The sequence below is a fragment of the Pistacia vera genome, unplaced genomic scaffold (assembly GCF_008641045.1).
Source record: "Pistacia vera cultivar Batoury unplaced genomic scaffold, PisVer_v2 Contig182, whole genome shotgun sequence".
NCBI classification, from domain to species: domain Eukaryota; kingdom Viridiplantae; phylum Streptophyta; class Magnoliopsida; order Sapindales; family Anacardiaceae; genus Pistacia; species Pistacia vera.
Window position 1 is genome coordinate 472397 of NW_022195917.1, and position 9631 is coordinate 482027.

Consider the following 9631-nt stretch of genomic DNA (forward strand, 5'->3'; position numbering starts at 1 on the left):
ATGGGGAATTTCTGTCTAGTATTAGACCCTGCTGTTCATGACTGGGCAATGGAAGACACATTGTCCAGTTTCTAATAAAATTTATGGGCTCTTGCTGAAGATACAATGCTAAACATTAGTCTTATAAGCGCACCAGATTCTTTACCAAATCATAGTCAAGTTTCCTCAGTAAATTCGTAACTTCTACTACTATGACCATTACAATCATTTGTGTCTATATAAAATTTTCTATTACTTTTTGTTGTGGGGGTGAATCTCTTAGCCCTTGGGTGCGTGCCATCTGTCCACAAACTACTCTCAAATCTGACGGCCAGGCTCCTTCCATGTGGCGTCACACCATCCACAAACTTCTCCATCAAGATTGACTGCTCCCAGCACAGTAGTTGACTGTCTTAGGCATGGCACACCTAACGCAAATCCATATAATTAGGAGGGATTATACATGCTAATCCCTCACCAACTATCAACCACTATACAACACATTTTCCTCCTCAAGGTTTGAGGAAAATAAACACACCCAAGGGTTTGAGATAGTAACATAGCACCCAAAAAATTGATTACTTTATCAAGAAAGACCTTTGCTAATTATATATATTTTCAATTTTTATTTAATTAATAAAAATTGAAGAAATAAAAACTGAAAAGAAATGAAACTTTGTTTCGAAAATACTTTAGTATCGTTTTTTAGTACACTCTCTCTCCCATTATATTTTATTCACTTTTAAGGATGTAATTTAATTAAATTTATGTTATTTATTTTGGTATAACATTAATCATAATTTAACTATCGTATATATATTTAATTATAATTTATATAAAATTCGTTATTAATACTCTATTATATTAAAAAATTAAAAAGAATATTTAATCAAGCAAATTTTATTAAATAATGCTAGGTGCACAACCTCTTTCTACAATTCCCACATGTAGATTGTCATTCGTCTGCTTGTAAAAGGGTCCGCTTACCCATTGCGAGCCAACCAATGACAGGATGTTGCAGAAATTGTTAGAAAAAGTTATAGACCTAGCATTATTGATTTATTATGAAAATGTAATCAATTTGTTTGGTGCATGTGTTAGTATCCAAAACCCTCAAGTGTGTTGGACAGTTTCTTCAACCTTGAGGAGGAAATGTTTTACACCAAAAGTTTTTGAAACCAATATGAAGTGTAGCTGTAACTACAATCAGACAACAACAAAAATGGACTGAGAGGAGCCAAATTTGGGAGAGCAGTAACACAAAGTTATGCTTAACAGGTTGAGATGGAGTGGTTTTTATAGAACTTTTTAGTTTGAACATAAGTTAGAAGAATTTTTGCACATTTAGCAACAGTAACAAAATTCCCTTGCTTCCGAGGGTTGAACCATTCTAAGTATTTAGCAAGAGGGTCTAACGAAAGATGGTTGGGTTAGTTTGTGATACAGTTGGATAACATAATATAACAAAAATCTGTGATAAAGTTGAACACATATAAGTTAATCACAAAAAAAATAATCAACAACAATATCCCAATACATTGAAACGTCTGGTAAAGCTACTTTTGATTTTAATTTTTTTCGGAAACTAGAAGAGAAGATGGCGAGAGAAGTCGTGACAGCAGAGAAGAAGTGTAGCAGTAGCAATAGACAAGGATAAAGGGACCAATATGCTTTAAATGGGCAGTTGATCGTCTTCTTCGAGAGGCCAATCTCTTACACTTATTCATGTTAATCAAAAAAGTAAGACACTCCATTTTATTGTTCAGATTTTAGCATGAGTTTTTATGTTAAAGATTGCAGAGTTGGGTGGGTATCGTTTTCTCAATTAATTATTTTGATTTTGTCTGCAGCTGGGGCTGTTTCTATGTCTAATGTTACGATGAGTTGGGAGACCAAATATAAAATTAGTTGACAATCATACCAAAGAAATGTTTACCATTTCGTTGCTTTTGCTCGCGAAAAGATGTATGTTTCAGTTTGTTAATATTTTCAAATTCATGTCATACTCACCTGTATAATTTTAATCCTGCGTTGATTAAAACAGATAAAATGCACTGAAGTGGTATTGGAGGATATGGATGTATCAAAAGCTTTAATCGACTATGTTTCGTATATTCGATTGAGACTTTAGTAGTTGGAGCATCATCCAGGAGCAGTTGGTCAAGTAAAATCATACCCCCAAAAATGAAAATTTTATTGCCAATGTAATGTAATTCAAGACTCCTAATTGTGTGATTCTTTTTTCACAGAAGATTCAAAACCCCAGATGTTCCGACTAGTGTACCAAAGGGGCACCGGCCTTTTGCATGTGTATGTGATTGCAAAAGGAAAGATTTCATCAGTACGATCAGCTACCATGCCACCGCCGCCGGCTAAACAGCCTCCCCATGCTCATAGTCATAGTCAATTACAGCCCAGCTCAGCCACATTCTGATCCAATTGAATCACTTCTACACCTCACCAAGATATGCAGGTTTGTTCATTATAAAAACCCTACACATAATTTACATTTTATTGTTGCTCCTAATTAATTCAACTACATTTTGCGATCCTATTACAGGACCCGAGTGTCACAACTTCAATCCGTAGCTTCGAAAGATATGGAATCAGGTAAGTAGCATAAGTAATTCATGATTGTTGTTATGAAATTGAAGAATAGAAATTAATGTAAGGGCATTGAACAGGTCACCTTTTGGTAGAGCTTCAGCCCCTAAGATGAGCCTTCAATAACGGATTCAGACATATCATTTGTGAGAGTGGAAGACCATATGATCGGATGTTTCCATCTTACATGACCCTGTCCCTTTGGATTAGGATGGATTCTCGTTTTCGAACAGCTCAGAGCTCTATGCTCCGCATTTTTCAAACAGCTCAGAGCTCTATGCTCCTCATCTTTCAAGCGCTCAGAGTCGACAAACATGAGCCCCAGAGGGTCGCTCTTGATAAAAAAGTTGACAGATATGAATTCTTGTATGATGTATCATCAAGCTGCCAAGGAAGTGTAAATAGTATGTCATGGTCATCGCAGTCTTCATCCGCCGTAAGAATAAAAATCATTTGATTCTTGATGAACTGAACTTCTTTCTGAAAATTCCTAAAACCAATTGTTAAAATTATAGGAAGATGTAGAAGCAGATGAGAAGGCTAAGGCTAGAGCTGAAGCAAACAATGGATATGTACAGTGCAGCCTGCAAGAAGCACTCACTGCAAAACATACGGTACGAAAAGAAAAAGGGAATTTTCTTTTATATTAATTTGATGATGTATTTAGGATTGATAATATGATGACAGGCTAGGGAATTTCAACGCATGAATGAAGAAACACCAGAGATTTGAAGAGGCCCGCATGCTGAGGAAGCTGCATTAACACTTGCATGAAGGAGAAAGCAAAGTGCAGGGCAGCTCTTGAGGCAGCCGAAGCAGCTCAGAAACTGGACAACTCGAAGCAGAAAGAGGAAGAATGCCGAGATGAATGTAGGGAAAGAGCTGAGACTGGTTGAGTATGTGACCCCAGGTACCGGAAGTACACAATCGAGGAGATCGAAAAAGCAACTGCAATTTCGCAGTTCTCGTAAGATTGGAGAAGGCGGTTACGGTCCAGTATTCAAATGTAATTTTGATCATACACTGTGGCAGTAAAAGTTCTTCGCCCCAGACGCCGCGCAAGGACGATCACAATTTCAGCAAGAAGTAAGAAACCAACTTAAAAATATATAATGATGAGTTGATTGATCATGTAATTGTTGATTGATTGATATTCGATGTGCGGTTGAAGATTATGCAACATACGACATCCAAACATGGTTCTTCTAGGAGCTTGCCCGGAATATGGTTGCCTAGTGTACGAATACATGGCTAATGGGGCTTAGACAGGCTATTCTGCAGAGGGGGAGTCCTGTTCTTCCATGGCAAGAAAGATTCCGAATAGCTGCGGAAATCGGGACTGCGCTACTTTTTCTGCACCAGTCCAAGCCGACCACTAGTCACCGCGACTTAAAACCCGAAACATTCTACTTGATCGTAATTACGTTAGCAAGATAGTGATGTTGGTTTGGCAAGGCTGGTTCCTCCATCAGTAACCGACTCTGTAACTCAATATCGAATGACTTCAAGCGTGGAACTTCTGTTATATCGACCCCGAATATCAGCAGACAGGATTGCTGGGAGTGAAGTCTGATGTTATCATTCGGCGTTATGCTTCTGCAAATAATAACCGCGAAGCCACCGATGGGATTGGCTCATCAGGTTGAAAGCGCAATCCAGATGGGGAATTTGCGGAGTATTAGACCCTGCAGTTCCAGAATGGCCGATGGAAGCCACATGTCATACGCCAGATGGCGCTTCAGTGTGTGGAGCTTAGAAGAAAAGAAGGCCGGATCTCGGCAAAGTGGTGGTGCCTGAGCTTAACAGGCTGAGAGCCCTTGCCGAAGATACAATGCCAAGCATTAGTCCTATGAGCACCCAAGTACTTCACCAAATCACAGTGAAGTTTCACCGTAATTCATAACTTGTACTAGTACCACATCAGTTGTGTCTGTAAAATCTCTATCATTTTGATTTCTATATTTGACGTCAGGATCGTTTAAGTTACCCTCATCACTAAATATGGATATGAAAGTTCGAGGAACACGTCCATGCTGATGTTTAGCAGGTACAGTTTCTAGTTTTATTTATCTCAATTAATTAATTGATATATAAATTGACTGATTTTGGCAGGGATGGAGGTGAGAGAAAAGGGTCAAAGTTGGTTGATTAGCGTAGAAGTGAAATCTGCATAGCACCATTGTTGGTGCAGATTAATATGTCTTGGCCTAAACATTAAAGTGTAATATAAAACAAAATTGTAATTACTGATGTTTTTTGAAAGAAAATCAAGAATCATATGTTTTTATGCATTCATATCCTTACAATTTTTTTTTTCTTTCCTCCTTGTAATATTAAAGTCATCCACTCGTTAAAAGTATTAAAGATCTTCATATCATTATCAAAAAAGCTATAATAATATTAAAAATATCAAACACGCCTTTACAAATATTAAAAACACTTTAGGGATATTTAACACTTTCGGTGATAGTTCTATCAGTATAATTATTTTTATTAATGCTATAAAAATTACACACTTCAAATTTTATACTAAAAAAAAAAATCATCGAATTTGCTCATTACAGTAATCATTAAGATGTAAATAATATATTCAAAGTGTGACACAAAGAAAAAAAAATAATAATAATATTGGTATAATTAATAAAAGAAAAATTATTTTATACCATAATAAAAGTAGTTAAGCTGTAATTAATCATATATCAAATCAGAAACGTGTCTAATATAAAAGATTTTATCCCCATTATGAGTATGAATGGAGTATAGGGAATCAAATTTTTCAAAGTGCTTTTTTTGTACATGCCTAAAGAACTAATTGGCGGTTGCTCCTGTAATTCATCCCAAAAGGTCAAGCCAAAAAAGATGAATAAAATGAGTCTTGGTCAAAGGGATTATTGATGTATATTATATTGTGGTTTTTGTTTAATTTTGACCACAATTTAAATATGTATTAGAGTTGACCAGAAGAGAGAAAGATCAAGCGGGCCTCCTTGTCGTCTATCATTGTTTATTGCATATAAAATTAGTGTAATAAAAACGTTCCTGATTATGTTTTTAAAGAGAATTTGATATTTTATAATTATAGCAGGTTTTTATACTTGTTAGAGGAGTCTTGATATTTTTAGGAGAATTAATTATATTATACAAGTTTTATATTACCTTCTAATAAAAGCATATGAGTTTTATTTTTAACAAAGAAATTTGAAATAATCGCTAATTTTATTCTCTCTCATTTGCAAAATATCGCTTATGAATCTAACAGTGGAAGCAAAATAATATTAAAAAAGAAACCAAGACCAGATCAAACTTAAAGATGAACGAAAAAGAGAAATGAGGTATTCCACTTCCACCTAACAATTGACCATAGAAAAACGTTAAGTGATCCTCCTACCTGATTTAGACAAAAAGCACATAGTTCACCCAAAACCATTGGGCACCAACCTCCTACCCCCATTACTCCTTATATACATAATTCATTTCCCTCCTTCAGTCTCATCTTATCTCACATAATCAAAACTATGGCTAACTTGTTAGTATCTCAATCTTACTACTCTTCTTCAGTATTAGCTTCATTCACCAAATCTTTCTTTCCCTCCCTTTGCTTCCTCTTCTTCTTTACTTCTTTCACTCCATTTTCAATCTTCATTAACTCCCCCTTCCCTTCTCCCATTCAATCTTTGGCAACTGGCTCAGGTCGGCAATGACCACCATCGCTTTCTTGCTTCCCTCGCGCAAACCTATGGCTCCGTTCCTCCTCAAACTTGGTTCCAAAAATTTGGTCGTGGTTCAGCGCTGAGCTTGCTACCCAAGTTCTACACACAAGGTGTGGAATTCGGATCGCGCCCTCGAAACGTTGTTTTCGTTTTTTACAGGCAATGGACAGACATGGTGTTCACAGTTTACGGAGAGCATTGGGCCAAAATGCGCAGGATCATGACACTGCCTTTTTCACTAACAAAGTGGTGCACCCTTATAGTAATATGTGGGAAGAGAGATGGACCTTGTTGTGGATGACTTGAAAAGAGATGGAAAGTGAGAAGCAAAGGAATTCTTGTGAGGAGCGTTTGCAAAAGAATAACAATTAGTGAGGAATTTTCCTTGCTAAAAAACAATATTTGATATGTTATTTATAGAAGAAATTTTCCTAACTAAAAAATATATATGTTTAATGAGAAAGGAAAATGTATTTTAGTAACAAAATTTTCTCACTAATGAATATCATTAACTATTTTTCCAAGAATAAAGGCTACTATTAGGTGAGGAATGTTTCCCTGGTAGAAACTATTATTTGGTTAGAGATATTTACTTGGCAATGGCTACTATTTAGTGAGGAAAAGTTGAGTAGTATTTTTGAAAAAGTTGAGTTGGGTTGTTATTACTAGGTAGGATTTGAAAATTAAGAAAAAACACCCCCTAGGTTTTTTAATTTAGCAAAACATCCCTTACAATAAAACATTGGAAATTAACAAAAACACCCCCACCCACCCATTAAATGTCGTTAGCTGGCCACCACTGCCGAAAGGTGGTTGGAAGTTGCCATAATGGAGTACGACTAACTGGATCTAGCTGATCGTGAGCTGATATGACCTTTTTCAGCCAAATCCACCATGGATCTGGTTGGAAAATGTCAAATCTGACCATATCTGGTTGTTAACGACAGCCATATCTTAGTGGTCGTTAACGACAGCCATATCTTAGTTGTCGTTGACGGTCAATGACAACCATATCTTGGCCGTCATTGACGACTAGATGTGGCTAAAGATCTGGTTGTCAACGGTCAGAATTTTGGTCGTATATCTGACATTTTTCGACTAGATCTATGGTGGACTTGGCCAAAAAAGGTCAAATCGGCGCATGACCGATCAGATCTAGCCGATCATGCGCCATTACAATAACTTTCGGTCACCCTCTGACGGTGGTGGCCAACATTTAATGGCTGGTTGGGGTGTTTTTGTTCATTTTTAATGTTTTATTGGATGGGGTGTTTAACTAAATTAACAAACCTAAGGGGTTTATAAGTTGGATAGAATATGATTGAATTTTGAGAATAAAGAAACAAATATATATTTTGAATAGTATAGGAATTAAATAGGGAAAATAATAAAACAAACACAGCCTAATAATGAATATTTCCTTTGTAAAAACAATTATTAAGTAAGAAATATTTTCTTGATAAAAACTAATATTTAGCAATGAATATTTCCTCGGTAAAAACTCTATTTACCAAGGAATATTTTCTCGCCGTAACAAGGAAATATTCTTCATTGTAAATTAAGATTTAGCGAGGAAATAGTCCTCACTAAAAGATGATTTCCCAAGGAACATATTTCACGAGAAGGCTGCAAGGAAACGAAATTCCTTGTTAAAGAGTTTCAGCGAAGAAAATCTCGTCATTGAAGACTGAAATTTTTTGAATTTCAAATTATTAAAAAGAATAAAACTCCACACTTATTATCATTTAATAGAATTAATTCTTTTATTTTTTCTTCTTCCTCTCCTCTCATCTTTATCTTCAATTCAAAAACCCTAAACTTACAGTGAAACCGACTACACAAATAATGCATATGTGGTATCCTGATGGGATTTTTCTGTTAATTATGTTCCATAATTTCTTATAATTATGCCTAACTTCAATTCAGTCTTTCCTTTGTTTTTGGGTATAAAAAATGTAAAATAGTAAACGAACCTTGGAAATGAAAACTGGAAACTAAATTCTTAACCCAACCAACCCTCATTATTTCTTCATTTTTAGGAAATGGGAATGCGAATTGCTCATTCATTTTCATCAACCATATTAACGAATGGAAATCCATTCCACGAAACAAACATCATTAGAAAATAATCCTTTAATTTCGTGTTGTCAACACAAAGATGTTCATTTGAATGTTACAAGTTGGACCTAACGTATATTAGCTACACAAAGTTGGGTTTCTCAACATTTTTCCTCTCAGGTTTGAGGAAAATAAACACACCCAAGGGTTTGAGATAGTAAATATGCACCCAAAAATTGATTACTTTATCAAGAAAGACCTTTGTCTAATTATATAATTTTTTCAATTTTTATTTAATTATATAAAAATTGAAGAAATAAAAACTGAAAAGAATATGAACTTTGTTTCGAAAATACTTTAGTATCGTTTATTTTAGTACACTTCTCTCCCCATTATATTTTATTCACTTTTTAAGGATGTAATTTAATTAAATTTATGTATTTTATTTTGTTGTATAACATTTAATCATAATTTAACTATTCGTAATTTATTTTAATTATTTTATTATATAAAATTCGTTAATTAATACCTCCTATTTATATTAAAAAATTAAAAAGAATATTTAATCAAGCAAATTTTATTAAAATAATGCTAGGTGCACAACCTTCTTCTACAATTCCCACATGGTAGATTGTCATTCGTCTGCTTGTAAAATGGGTCATGCTTACCCATTTGCGAGCCAACCAATGACAGGATTTGTGCATTAGAAATTGTTAGAAAAGTTATAGACCTAGCATTATTGATTTTATTATGAAAATTAATCAATTTGTTTGGGTGCATTTGTTAGTATCCAAAACCCTCAAGTGTGTTTGACAGTTTCTTCACCTTGAGGAGAAAATGTTTTACACCAAAAGTTTTTGAAACCATATAAGTGTAGCTGTAACTACAATCAGACAACAACAAAAATGGACTGAGAGGAGCCAAATTTGGGAGAGCATAACACAAAGTTTATTGGCTTAAACAGAGTTGAGATGGAGTTTGGTTTAATAAACTTTTTAGTTTGAACATAGTTAGAAGAATTTTTGCACATTTAGCAACAGTTCAAAATTCCCTTGCTTCCAGAGGTTTGAACCCATTCTTGAATATTTAGCAAGAGGGTCTAACGAAAGATGGTTGGGTTAGTTTGTGATACAGTTGTCATAATAATTAACAAAATCTGTGATAAAGTTGAACACATATATATTATCACAAAAAAATTAATCAACACACAATATCCCAATCATTGAAAGTCTCGGTTAAAGCTACTTTTGATTTTAATTTTTCGGAAACTAGAAGAGAAG

The 9631-nt window shown here is 34.8% G+C and overlaps 1 pseudogene; it reads left to right on the forward strand.

The window, feature by feature from the left end:
• On the forward strand, positions 1–4486 carry LOC116126637 (annotated as a pseudogene).
• The last annotated feature ends 5145 nt before the right edge of the window (positions 4487–9631 follow it).